The sequence below is a fragment of the Equus quagga genome, chromosome 2, assembly GCF_021613505.1.
Source record: "Equus quagga isolate Etosha38 chromosome 2, UCLA_HA_Equagga_1.0, whole genome shotgun sequence".
NCBI lineage: Eukaryota > Metazoa > Chordata > Mammalia > Perissodactyla > Equidae > Equus > Equus quagga.
Window position 1 is genome coordinate 154,266,550 of NC_060268.1, and position 13,112 is coordinate 154,279,661.

Sequence of the window (13,112 nt, forward strand, 5' to 3'; positions counted from 1 at the left end):
CCTTGAGATTGATTGAGGATATGACGTAGGGGAGATTTGGAGAGAATGAGGCCAGGTTGAGGAAGTTGCCTGGATCACATAAAAGAGACCCAGTGTTCATCCCCCTGTTCTCAGGCCACGAAGAAGGAGAAACTGAAAGAAGAGCATACATGTGTTCCACTCTTCATATGGAACTTCTAGGGGAGACTTCACATACCAACATAGGGGAGCTACAGGGGCACAGAAATGGTGGGTTGGTGTGATTCTGCAAAGGGAGGGCCTGAGTCAGTGCTTCCTGTCTGCCGAGGTCTCATTTGGCTGCAGGAGAGCCACAAGTTCCCATGTGCTCCGTGAGGCCACAGAGAACTGCTGAGGGGACTGGTACTCTGGAAGAATCTTGGTGACAGTACAAGGAAGTCCCACAGTATGAGGAGCTTAGTATGGAGCAATGGTAATGCCCATGCTCAATAGCAGGTACCAACATGAAGCCAAAACGACCTGGTAGCACCTAATACACCTCAGTAAATAACCAGGAAGAATGATTGAGAGAAGGTCAGTGAGTAACAAGATGACAGCATATGAACCATGCAGCCCATCTCCATTACCAGCACATGATGTCAGCATCCCTTTGTACCCAGATGGCATCTAGGAAGAAGAAAAGAAGGTGAAAGAGATCAAAACTCTGAAAAGTCTGTGAAATTACCAGGAAGAAAAGATGAGGTACCTTTAACTGGTAAGTTGATTTTTGTTGTTATTATATTCCTCACAAGCAGGGTTAGGGGCTCAGGAGAGATCAGTTAGTGAAATAAAGTTTGTTTTTTTAAATATCCGAGTTGTAGAGTATAAATTGAAGCCCTTCTGTTAAAACAACATAGTGGCTAAGATGAAGAGCTCTGGGGTCACACTTGGGCTTTAAATCCTGGCTCATCACTTTTAGCAGGAATTGAAATCCTCCTCCTTTTAGTTTCTACCCAGTGGTGCAGTTCTGTGCCTTACAAGAAATCTATGCCTCACAGAAGAAATCTAAACTCTCTTGTACATGACAGCCTCTCACCAGTTGAAGACAGCCTTTACATCACCTGTGAGTTTGCCCTTCTTTCACCTACATTCCCAGGACTTTGAATGCACACTCATGTCACATGGTTTGCAGTTCCTTCACCATCCAGACTGTTCTCCCTAGAAGCATTTGCAAGTTGTCCATATTCCCTTCACACCCATTCCACACTGTTGCACATCACTGTTTGATAAGACCTCACTTTTATCCTCAGCCCTGATTGGAACGGTTCTTTTCATTCCATTTGAATCCTCATCTTTGACTCAAACCCCTCATAGAATTACTGTAGAATTCAGTCAGCCTGTCAGGAAAGGCCTTCTGGCAGCTGTGACTCAACTATCCAGATGTTCACAATTTTCCCTGCCTTGTCTCCATTAAGCTAATAGAGTTAAACAAAAAGATGAGCTGAATTAAAAGGTCAGCTGTTGGGTCCAAGTCCCCTGTCAGTACTTCTCTGCAAAGCAAGCGTAGAGAAAAGAGAATTAGGCAGGGGTGTCTGCATGTTCCAACACCAGCCCCCAAAGTCTGCTCCCCTTTCTCCTAATCAAAAAAGATAACTTTCCATTCTCTCCAGTACCCATTAAGAAGAAAGAAGCAACCATTCTGCCAATGGGAATCTGTGGTTATGCTTCTAGGCATCATGTCATTTAAATATTATGGTATTTAAATATCACTCCTATTCTTTTACTTTGGAATTCTCTTTTTCATTCAGGATTCAGCAGCCACAACAGTGGCTGAAAATAGAGTTATATGTCTAGGGTGGAGTCACAATGTGCCATCTGTGGATAAACATGTCACATCAGCTTTTCCCCAGTACAGAAACATGCAGTTAATTGATTATATGCCAACTTCACTCTGATATAGCTTTCCCCTCACCAGGGAAAATGTTTTTTATAATAAGGTGGCTTCTAAATTGAGTACAATGTAGTGGTTAGAGAATGGGTCCTAGAGTCAGATTGCCTGGATTTGAATTCCAGCCCCTCCACTCACTAGCCAGTGGGCAAGTCACTTAATCCTTCTGTGTCTGTTTGTCTTTAAGATGAGGGTAATAATAAAGTCTACCTCATAGTGTCGTTGTGAGCATTAAATGAGTTAAAACAGTACTTAGACCACTCAATCAATCCAATCAACAAGGGATTTGAATTATGCAAAGAGAGTTTCAACAAGCTATAGTAATCTTCTTTCCTATAGAGTTATACTGATAAGCTATGAAGTTATTTAGATATAGGAAGAATACTGAATTAGGGGTCAAAAGAACCAGACTTGAGTTCCTGACACTGACACTAGCTAGCAAATTATTTTTCACTTCTTTGCTTCAGTTTCTTCACCTGTAAAAATGAGATAGTAATATTGTCTGGTAGTTACCGAGAAGATTATGGGACAATTTATATGGAGCACCATGGAAATGGCAAAGCATGTACAAATGTAGAAGATTGTTATTACCATTGATCATTATTATTTTTCTCACACTTCATGGGGCATCCAGAGACTCTTATAAGATCAAGATATCCTGCCTCCTAGAAAGCAATAGATGATTTTCTTCAACTCTCTTTTCTAGACTCAGAGAAAACCTCTTTGCATTTCCTTGGCATTAGAACATTTGGTGTTCACTTGTTTTTTTTTTTTCTTTTTTTTTCTTTTTTCTTTTTTGAGGAATTAGCCCTGAGCTAACATCTGCTGCCAATCCTCCTCTTTTTGCTGAGGAAGATTGGCCCTGAGCTAACATCTGTGCCCGTCTTCCTCTATTTTCTGTGGGACGCCTGCCACAGCGTATCCTGACAAGCTGTGTGTTGGTCTGCCCCGAGGACCCAAACTGGCGAACCCTGGGCTGCTGAAGCGGAATGTGCCAACTTAACCACTACACCACTGGGCAGGCCCCTGGTCTTCACTTCAATGTATTTGTACAACAGTGCACAACACGGCCCAGTTTCCAAGGTCAGAACTTGCCTATAGTGCCTGTACTTTAGTTTGGTCTATTTGGATGCCTGATCTTTTCAAAAAGTGTTTTCAAATGACAATGAAGGATAAAACACTTCTAGGATGATCTCCTGTAGATGGCCCATAATGTGTTTATGGCTTCGAAGATTGCATCCTTTCCCAGCAAAGGTATCCCATGTGAACTTGAGCTGCAGCTTCTATTGCTTTGCATCTCAGATTCCATTTTGTCTCTGGACTCTGTGCTCAAAGACAACAGTCTTGATTTTGGTCATTTATTTCCTTGAGTTATCTGGAAAAGTTAGTCCAATTTTAGCCAAGCCTTTCTTCCACCAGGCAAATCTTGATATAACCAAAAGCAAAGGCTTTGTTTACCTTTTGTGGGAAATAAGTATCATTTCATATTCCATATTCAAGGACCTTTTCTCTTACATCCTCAGGAATAAGAATGACCTGCCTTCTACCACATGGGCCATGCCGGCTAGAAACCATCCTGAATGTTTTGTAGTCTCCATAACTTTATTGGGTTCTCCCTAAAACAAAATCTCTCTGTTTCTGATTACTTTACCCCAGATGTACCTGGAGCATACTTTCAAGCTGAATCTCATTTTCTTATTTCCTGTCTGTATTTCTAACTTCCCCAGACCCCTGGATAATTTATTTCTTGTACTAATATTTGCAGTTGAAGAAGTATAGACCTGTTCCTTCTTCATCTTCGGGCTCAGGAAATATCTCCAATCATTTTGCAATCATTTGTGGTCCACAGAGAGCCAAAACATGCCTTTTCTTGGGAAATTTAATCCACATGTTTATGATTAATTTATATGTAAATCATTAAATTGGTGTTTCTAAGACAGTTCATTTGGCAAGTTACCTCTCTCTCACCCCTCAAATCCCCTTTTAAGTCTTATTTGAGTTGGTATGGAACCACTGCACCTAGGTGCTTTTCAGAGCTGGCAAAACACTTGGAAAAGTAGTCCTGAATGTATCTGAGATGCCACATGTATTCTGAATATATATGTGTATATATATATTCCATATTGTAGTTGATATACAACTGCCTAAATGGTTGGTGCCTGACAGTATAGAGAGTGATTAAAGAATTTATAATCAGTGTCCCTTTAGGCAGCAACTATAACTGTTCCTCAGAGTAGGATATAGCTTCTAATGGCTTATTCGCCCAAAATTCAAGCTCATTTCAATTTAATTCCAGCCAATTTAGTAATCTTTCATTACGCACCTATTACGGGCTAGGTACAAGAAGTTGTGATATTCCCTGCCTGCAATGTGTTCATTGTCTAAAAGGAGAGACTGACTGCATGTTTGTAACAATGATAGACAGCATGGCATAGTGAGAACCAAGTGTAACATATAATCAAAGTGCTTATGAGATAACCAGAGTGAGGAGTTCCTCTTGGGGATATTAGAGAAGTTGTCAATGGGGATGGGCTTTGAAGCAAACTACTGAGTATGGGGTAATAATGAGTAGGGGTAATAATGAGTAGGTGATTCCAGTGGAAGACATGTAATCTGGGAGTGACTGATTCAAAACAGGATTAGAGAGACAGGGCAAGCCTAGATTAGGGAAAGCCTTGAATGCCATGCTTAGGAGTTGAGGGTGTTATGTAGGCAATAGGACTCCAACAAAGGTTTTTAAATGTTTTTAAAGATTGGCACCTGAGCTAACATCTGTTACCAATCTTTTTGTTTTTCTTTCTCCCCAAAGCTCCCCAGTACATAGTTGTATATTTTAGTTGTGGGCCCTTCTAGTTGTCACATGTGGGATACCACCTCAGCATGGCTTGATGAATGGTGCCACGTCTGCATCCAGGATCAAAACCCGCAAAACCCTGGGCCGCTAAAGCGGAGCGTGAGAACTTAACCACTTGGACACAGGACCGCCCCTCCAACAAAGGTTTTGAAGAAGGAGAATGGCATGCCCACATCTCTGACAGATACTGTGGAAGATATATTGGAAGTAGGAGAAACTATAGGCAGGGGAACCATGAGGAGGCCACCACGATGATCCAAATGATGAACCTAAAGAGGTGCCTAATGATGACAGAGAGACTAGAGTAATGACAGGGGGTGGCTTGTCCTTGAGACACGTTGCTGAGATGGACTCTGAAGGGCTTAGAGATAAGCAAGATATGAAGTTTAAGTAGGCTGTGGGTGATCTCTGGGTAAATTACCTAAACTCTCTAGGCCTCTGTTTCTTCAACAGTACATTAAAGATAATATTTCCAGTTGTTTAAAGGATTAAAAAATATGGTATGAAATAACCTAGTTTCTGGCATGTAGCAGGTTCTCAATTCATGGTAGCTCAGAAGATGAAGATGATGATGAAGTGTATGCAGTAGGATTTCTAGAACAGTTCAACACCCATGCTATTGGGTCTCTGAACCTTTTGTATGTTCTAGTCACAGTTCTTTCACATGTGTGTTCTCTATAAACATCTAGTTATTGGCTCATTTTAAGGGCAACTAGTCATTACAGAGATGTGTGGTAGTTAAAGTGATCATTAACAAAAAGACCATGTTTCCTAAAGGGAATTGAACTGCTAACTAATAATCAGAAATACTTTTAAGACCAGCTGTGGGTAATTAGCATGTTTGTACCAGTGATTCCCTACCCTGGTTTGAGACAGCCCAATTCAGAAGACACTTTTTGAGTGTCTATTAGGTATCCACTGTGTACGGGTGGTAGAGAAGATATAAAGATCAGTATACCAAGTCTCTACTCTTGAGGAACTTATATTCTAGGAAGGGAATATGACAAGTTTGCAAAAGACTGTAAATATTTATAGATAATACAATACTTACTAAATGTATAAAGGGATACAGATAAAATGTTAATGAGGATTAGAACCAGGAGAGAAAACATTCACTTAGGAGAATTCAAGAAAAGCTCTGAGAAAGAGTTGATCTGTGAGATGGACCTTGAAAGATAGCTAGGCTTTTTTGCTGGATGGAGATGCTGGGGAAGGCAACTTTGGGTGATTGAAGAATACTAATCATGCACTCACACAGTCAGTCCCTCCCTCATTGAACAAACCCTTATTGAGTGCCTACAATGTTTGAGGAAGACAGAGACTACAAAAATAAAGTCTCTACACTCAAGGTTTCATAGTCTCTTTCAGCTCAAATGTTTCTTCCCCTTATGGGAGAGGAGCAGAAAGAGAGATGAACAGGTAAATTGTAATACAGTATGGTCAGTATTTTATAAAGGTTCTGCTGATAGTAACTTTAATTAAATACTATATGTATTAGTCAGTGTTCCTTAGAGAAACACAAGCAATAATCAATAGGATGTGAATGTGTGTATATCTCTATATCTATCTATCTATGTATCTATCTAAGAGGTTAATTTTAAGTAATTGGCTCACATGATTGTGGAAGCTTGCAAGTCCAAAATCTGTGGGGTAGGCCAGCAGGCTGAAGACCTAGGGAAGAGTCATGTTGCAATTAGAGTTTTAAGGCAGTCTGCTGGCAGAACTCCTTGCTCAGGGGAGATCAGTTTTGTTTCCACTAAAGCCTTCAACAGATTGGATGAAGCCCACATTTTGTTGGATAATCTGCTTTACTCGAAGTCTACTGATTTAAATGTTGATCTCATCTAAAAAATACCTTCACTGAAATATCCAGAATAACATTTGACTAAATATCTGGGTACCATGGCCTAGCCAACTTGACACATAAAATTAGCCATCACCCTATATGAGACAAACGGAAGAAATTTGGTGCCAGCCTGTGTCAGTCAGATTAATCAGAGTGGCTGACAGAATGTCAGATGTAACTTTGAGTATGGCCAAGAACATGTAGGGCTGAGGGGTGGATTGCTGGGAGAGGCAGTCAGCCACTAGCCCTGATTGTCTCTGCATGTTCTTGGTGAGTGTGCCAGACTGCAAGGCTTATCTGTCTTCTAATAAAAAGCAGTTTATGTAGTTACTCACACAGGTAACTAAGTAGGTTAAAGTGCCCCAGTATGACTACCATATAACTGCTCTCTCCTGGGGGCAGGAAGACTGGCTTGTTTGCTGCTTGCTATAATGTTTGCTGCTTGCTCAAAAAGTGCTGGGCCCTTAGTCCTGAGTTCCTTAGCTGCAACCCGAACTCAGTGCATGTGTAGCATACCTTTGGGCCCATTGCACTGCCCCTGGGACTTGGCAGCCAGGGGAACCAATGCAAATATGCTAACGTTCATGCTTCTCGCTGGGCATGAATACATAAAGCCTTTTGTCTCTGACCCAGAAGTCTTGTGTCTTCTGCCTACATCTATGAAGCAGCAAAGGCTAACATATTAGCTTCCAAGTAGGATAAAATCAAGGACCCTTCACAGTTCTTGACAGCAAGGGGGTAAGGATGGGATACTGACAGTGACATGACTTTCTGGAAGAGGAAGGACAAGGGCTTTGCAGCCAGGTTCAGGGATATAAGGAGATTTTCCAGGATCTAGTAGTGAACATTCTCACCAAATAGTGGGTGAGGTTGGGGGGTAAGTTTCCCCCAATGCCCTGCCTGTTAATGAACAAAAGTTGAATTAATATTTAGAGGCTGAGTGGTAAGAGGTAAGATTGAAAAAAGCTACCAAAATGGTACTTTAACTGTTCCTTTCTCTCCCCAGAAGTGAAAGAGAAAGGATATTACCATGACAATGGGGCAGCAAGCCCTGCAATCCCAACCTAAAGTCAATGTGGCTGTGGTTACTGAGCCAAGGGGATCCTAAAGCTGAAACAAACAATCTCAGTAATGATGACCTTGCCACCTAATAAGTGGCTTTGGGTGGACTGAAAACATTGAAAGTTCATTTGGCTGCCACACCACTCAAAACTGAAAGTAGGAAATAAAACAATCTTAAAAAAGAAAAACATTTTCTTTGGGGGACTCAAAATTGCCAATTTCAAAATTTACTACAAAGCTATACTAATCAAGACAGTATGGTACTGGCATAAAGATAGACATATAGATCAATGGAATAGAATTGAGAGCTCAGAAATAAACCCTTACATTTACAGTCAATTGATTTTCAACAAGGGTGCCAAGACGATTTAATGGGAAAAAGATAGTCTTTCTAACAGATGGTGCTAGAACAACTGTAACCACATACAAAAGAATGAAATTGGATCTCTACCTCATACCATATGCCAAAATTAACTCAAAATGGATCAGAGATCTACATGTAAGAGTTAATTATAAAACTCTTAGAAGAAAATATAGAACTAAATCTTTACGGCCTTGGATTAGACACCAAAAGCCCAAGTGATGAAAGGAAAAATAGACAAATTGGATTTTATCAAAATTAAAAACTTTTGTACTTAAAAGACACCATCAATGAAAAGACAACACACGGAATTGGAGAATATGTTTGCAAATCACGTATTTGATAAGGGATTTGTATGATAAAGAACTCTTATAACTCAACAATAAAAAGACAAATAACTCCCTTTAAAAAAATGGCAGAGAATTTAAATAGACATTTCTCCAAAGAAAATTCACAAATGGTCAATAAGTACATAAAAAGGTATTCAACATCATTAGTCATTAGGGAAATGCAAATCAAAACCACAATGAGATATCACTTCACACCCACCAGGATGGCTATAATCAAAAGACAGCCAATAACAAGTGTTAATGAGGATGTGAAGAAATTGGAACACTCATACATCGCTGGTGGGAATATAAAATAGTGAAGTCACTTTGGAAAGCAGTTTGGCAATTCCTCAAAAAGTTAAAAACATGACCCAGCAATTGTGCAACAAGGTATACACCCAAGAGAAATGAAAACATACGCCACATAAAAACTTGTACATGAATGTTTAATATCAGTGTTTTTCATAATAGCCAAAAAGTAAAAACAGCTCTCATGCCTATCAATAGATGAATAGATAAATAAAATGTGGTATATCCACATGATAGAATATTATTCAGCATAGAAGGGAATGAAGTATTGATATATATTACAATATGGATGAAACTTGAAAACATTATGCTAAGTGAAAGAAGCCAATTACAAAAGGCCACATATTGCATGGTTCCATTTATATGAAGTATCCAAAATAGGCAAATCTACAGAGATGGAAAGTAGATTAGGTGCCAGGGGCTGGAGGAAAAGGAGAATGAGAAGTAACTGCCAATAGATATAGGGTTTCCTTTTGGGGCGACATTCTAAAGTAGATTCTGGTTCTGGTTGTACAACTCTGTGAATATACTAAAAAAATTAACTGCACTTTTAAAGAGTGAATTTTATCTCAATAAAACTATTATTTTAAAAAATCTAAATTAATGTAAAAGCAAAGCTTTTCTTACTGGCATGGAGCTGCTCTCTTCCTCAGCACCCCTGATCCTTTCCTTCCTCTCTATCCCAACTCTAGCTGTTTTAAGGAGAAAGAGGACTAGAGGTGGGACTGAAGTCTCCCTGTCTCCATGGAGACAAAGGCTATATGCATCCATTCAAGTATGCTAGGAAACTTCGGGGAGGAAGGAACTCAAACTCTTATGGCTCTGTTAGATTCAGGTACCCAAGTCACTATCCTACCTGTGTTGTTGGGGAGGAGGGCTCCTGATTTCAGCTAATAAGGTTTGGGCAAGGTTCCCAGTATGGAAAATAAATCTGAAGTGACCTTGTGGGTAAGGTCCTTTGGACCAATTCAATGCCCTGTTGTTGTGGCTTCCAATACACATTCTCTACTGAATGTATACTGGCATTGATGTTTTACATGCTTGTGCTATGAATGCGCATAATGGCCTGATCAAGAAGAGTCACACGTAGAGAAGTAGTAGGACACGTAGTGGGATGTTTACATATAGTGGGAATATTCACATGTAGTAGGACATGTAAATCATTCCCCAATCCACGTCCCTATTCCACTTTGAGTGGTACCAGGTTGAGAAAGGAAAATCACAGTCTTGATTAAGGTCTAAAAGGCAATGGGGATAGTAAGACAGGTAATATCTCAGTACTACAGCCCTATATGTCCAGAGGAATGGGAACTAGACACTTACGGTAAATTTTCTCCAACTGAATTCAGTTGTCACTCCTACAGCCTTAGCTGTTCCAGACATTGTAACTGCACCGAATCCATTGCACAGACTGATGGCACTTGGTACGCTGTCTTGGACATTGCCAACACCTTCTTTCCTATTCCATTTTCCCCTAAGAGCAAGAGTCCAGATCAGTTCACATTGATGGCAAAGCCTCCAATATGTGTTTGCAGTATTTCCCAGGAGGTAAGATTAATGAAGGGACATTAACGACCTTTTGTCTTTCAGAGCCACCCTGGAACCTTCCTCAAGAAGTAAAATGCCCTAGTGTGGCTCTCCCAAACAATTTAACTGACTTTTGGATCTGGCTCTTCCAACCATCATCAGATGGCTAAACATTAGAGGATGGCCCAGCTCCTGCGCTGCTCATGCTTCTAGGGGTGGAAAGGTTTTAAAGTGATCCCACTTTCAGGGAGGTAGACACGTACATAATTATAATGAGGTGAAATGATAACTGCCATAAGAGAGGTGGGCACTCTATATTGCTCTGTTAATATATTCAGCACAAGCAGTGAAACTAACCTGCTCCTGCATGAAATTGAAAATTTGTCCCTTTCTTCCCTTTTTTCTTTAATTATTAAGTAAAAATGTAAATCTACAAGAGTCAGCCACTGTGAAATCCCAGGTTTTAATCTCCTAGATCCTTTTATTTTACTTGAAACCAGCTTTTTTGCCTCCTCATTGCCGTTCCTACCTGCCTTGGGTGCTAGAGGATACAGTTATCCTGAATCCTTGACTTGACAAAGCTGTGACAGAACCAATCAGAGAGAGAAGATGAAGTAGTAATGAAGAATCACAGAACTCAGAACCACTGGCTCTCTCTTGCTGTGTTCCCTTGAGTAAATTGCTGGACTTCTCTGGGCCTCAGTTTTCTTCTCTTATGAAAGGATGGGTATATCTATCCTGCATGCTTTATTAGGAAGCTGGAAAGCCCAGAGGAATTAATGGATGGAAATGAGCTGTGTAAACTTATGGTGGAAGATAAAGAATAAAGTCAAAGAAGCCAAAGAAGAAAATTATTATCAGGTGGGTTTGTGGAGTATGAAATAAGATGTGGAGGATTTTTAAGATTCTAAAACAAACTATATGTGCCAACTAACATTATTGTAACTAAAATACTTCCTGTTACCAATACTTTTTTAAGTAGTACCTGCCAGTTGGGATGGCTGTTTCCCAGGTGTTCCCAACTTACCCAAGTTGTTAGAATTTCATCCAATTCCAGTGAATAATGTTCATTTATTTAGAATAGACAATAATGGTTACATTATTATGTGCTCACTAAGTGTCAGGCACTGTCTTAAGCATTCACAAGAACTCTATGAGGTACAGACTATTAGCATCCCCATTATACAGATGATGGAAGATGAAGGAATCTGACAAAAGTGACAAAGCAAGTAGAGAGTGAAGCTGGGATTCACATCCAGATCGGTCTGACTCCAGAATCCAAATCCAATCTCTTAAGCACCAAGCTCTACTGTCTCCCTGAACATGGTGTGCAAACAACACCTGACAAAAGCCTGCCCTCCATATTTCCATTACTGAGCAGTGCACTACGGCCCCCAGAATCTCATTCACTGAGCTTCTTTAGAATTCAGTAAGGATAGACTATGAGCAGGGCATTATGGGGGATATAAAGATAGGAGAGATGGCTTCTGTTTTCAAGGAGTTTACAGTCAGAGAGAGGAAATTAGATGTATCCAAGCAACTCTAATAACAAAAGAAAGTGACAACTCTTATAACAGGACTATAAGAGCCTTGGGAAAAGAGGCATTACTCTGTGAATGATTTAAAAGTGAAATAGTGCTGTTTAATTTTATTTTAAAAGGTTTTATTAATGTAAGTTCAGCTGGGAGGTCTGTCTGAAGATACTGGTATGGGAATCTTGAAGATGAATCAGAAAACGTCAGAGCTGAAGCAGACCTCCGATGGTTGAGTTCAATACCCACATTTGAGGTGGTCCCAGAGCAGCCAGTGCCCCAGGATGAGTGAACTGGTGGCAAAACCTGGAATCAGATCTGGAACTTCCAGTCTTCTTCTGTCCTAAAGCACTCCTTCCTTCCTGCTCTCTTAGCGCGGCAGTGCCCTGGGGGCAAGGACCTGTCTCAGGAACAGTATTCTTTGGGTAACTAACATATTAAAAATGTCCACTAACGACATCTTGCACAAGCCTTCTCCAGTTCTCCCTTCTAGATCCTCCCCTCCAGCCAGGAGTAAGATCTTCTACTCAAAGTTTTGGCTCTGGAGATACTGAGTGAACGAGACAGACCTAACATACCTCATCTATTAGCTATCTCTCCAAGGCTCTATGTTTCGTTACCCCAAATAGATTGTAAACATGGAGAGAAGGAATCTGATTTTATTTTTATATCTCAGGGCAACTAAAACAGTGCTTTGCTTTAGTGTATGTCACAACACCCTAGCATGAGGACATTAAAAAAAAATTATCACTGAAATTTTGTTGTTGTTGTTGTTAATGCTATCCAATTGATTCTGACTCCTAGTGACCCTGTGTACAGTAGAGCAGAACCCTATCCAGTGTTTTTGCACCATCTTCTCACCTTCTACGGTATGACAACCAACAGATAGGTGGTGTGGTTCCCTGACTGGGAAGCTAACCCCGGGCTTGGTGGTGAGAATGGGAATCTTAACCACTAGACCATCAGGGCTGGGTGAAAGCCCCCTTGGAGACTATAATGTGCACAACCTTGAGAATCACTGCTCTAATGAAGAAGGGCTGTAAGGATTTTGACATCAAGATGAGGGCAGTGACTTCCAGAGTAGAAGGCAGGTCTGCTCAAGTCAAGTTTAGAGTGAGTCGAAACGCTATGTTTCATTCAATCCTTTCAATGCTTAAAACCAAATAAGAGATGAAATAAACAGAGATTGGTAATAGTTGAAAGTTAGAGAGTGAGGTACCTAATGACTGATGAATTTTAAAAAATGTATAAATAATGTAGTGCATTTAAATAAGAATTAAAAATAGAATTTATGTGTATTTATTCTATTTCTATTTTCAAAGACCTCTGCTTTTATTTAAACAGACAACAATAAAAACATAACTGAGTTAGAAAAATATAATGTATTATCTTTGGCTCTCATGGTCA

At 40.1% G+C, this 13,112-nt stretch overlaps 1 protein-coding gene across 1 annotated transcript in view; it reads right to left on the bottom strand.

The window, feature by feature from the left end:
• The window catches only part of HPSE2 (heparanase 2 (inactive)), a 603,312-nt gene that overhangs the window by 114,262 nt on the left and 475,938 nt on the right, over positions 1–13,112 (bottom strand). The window lies entirely within an intron of this gene.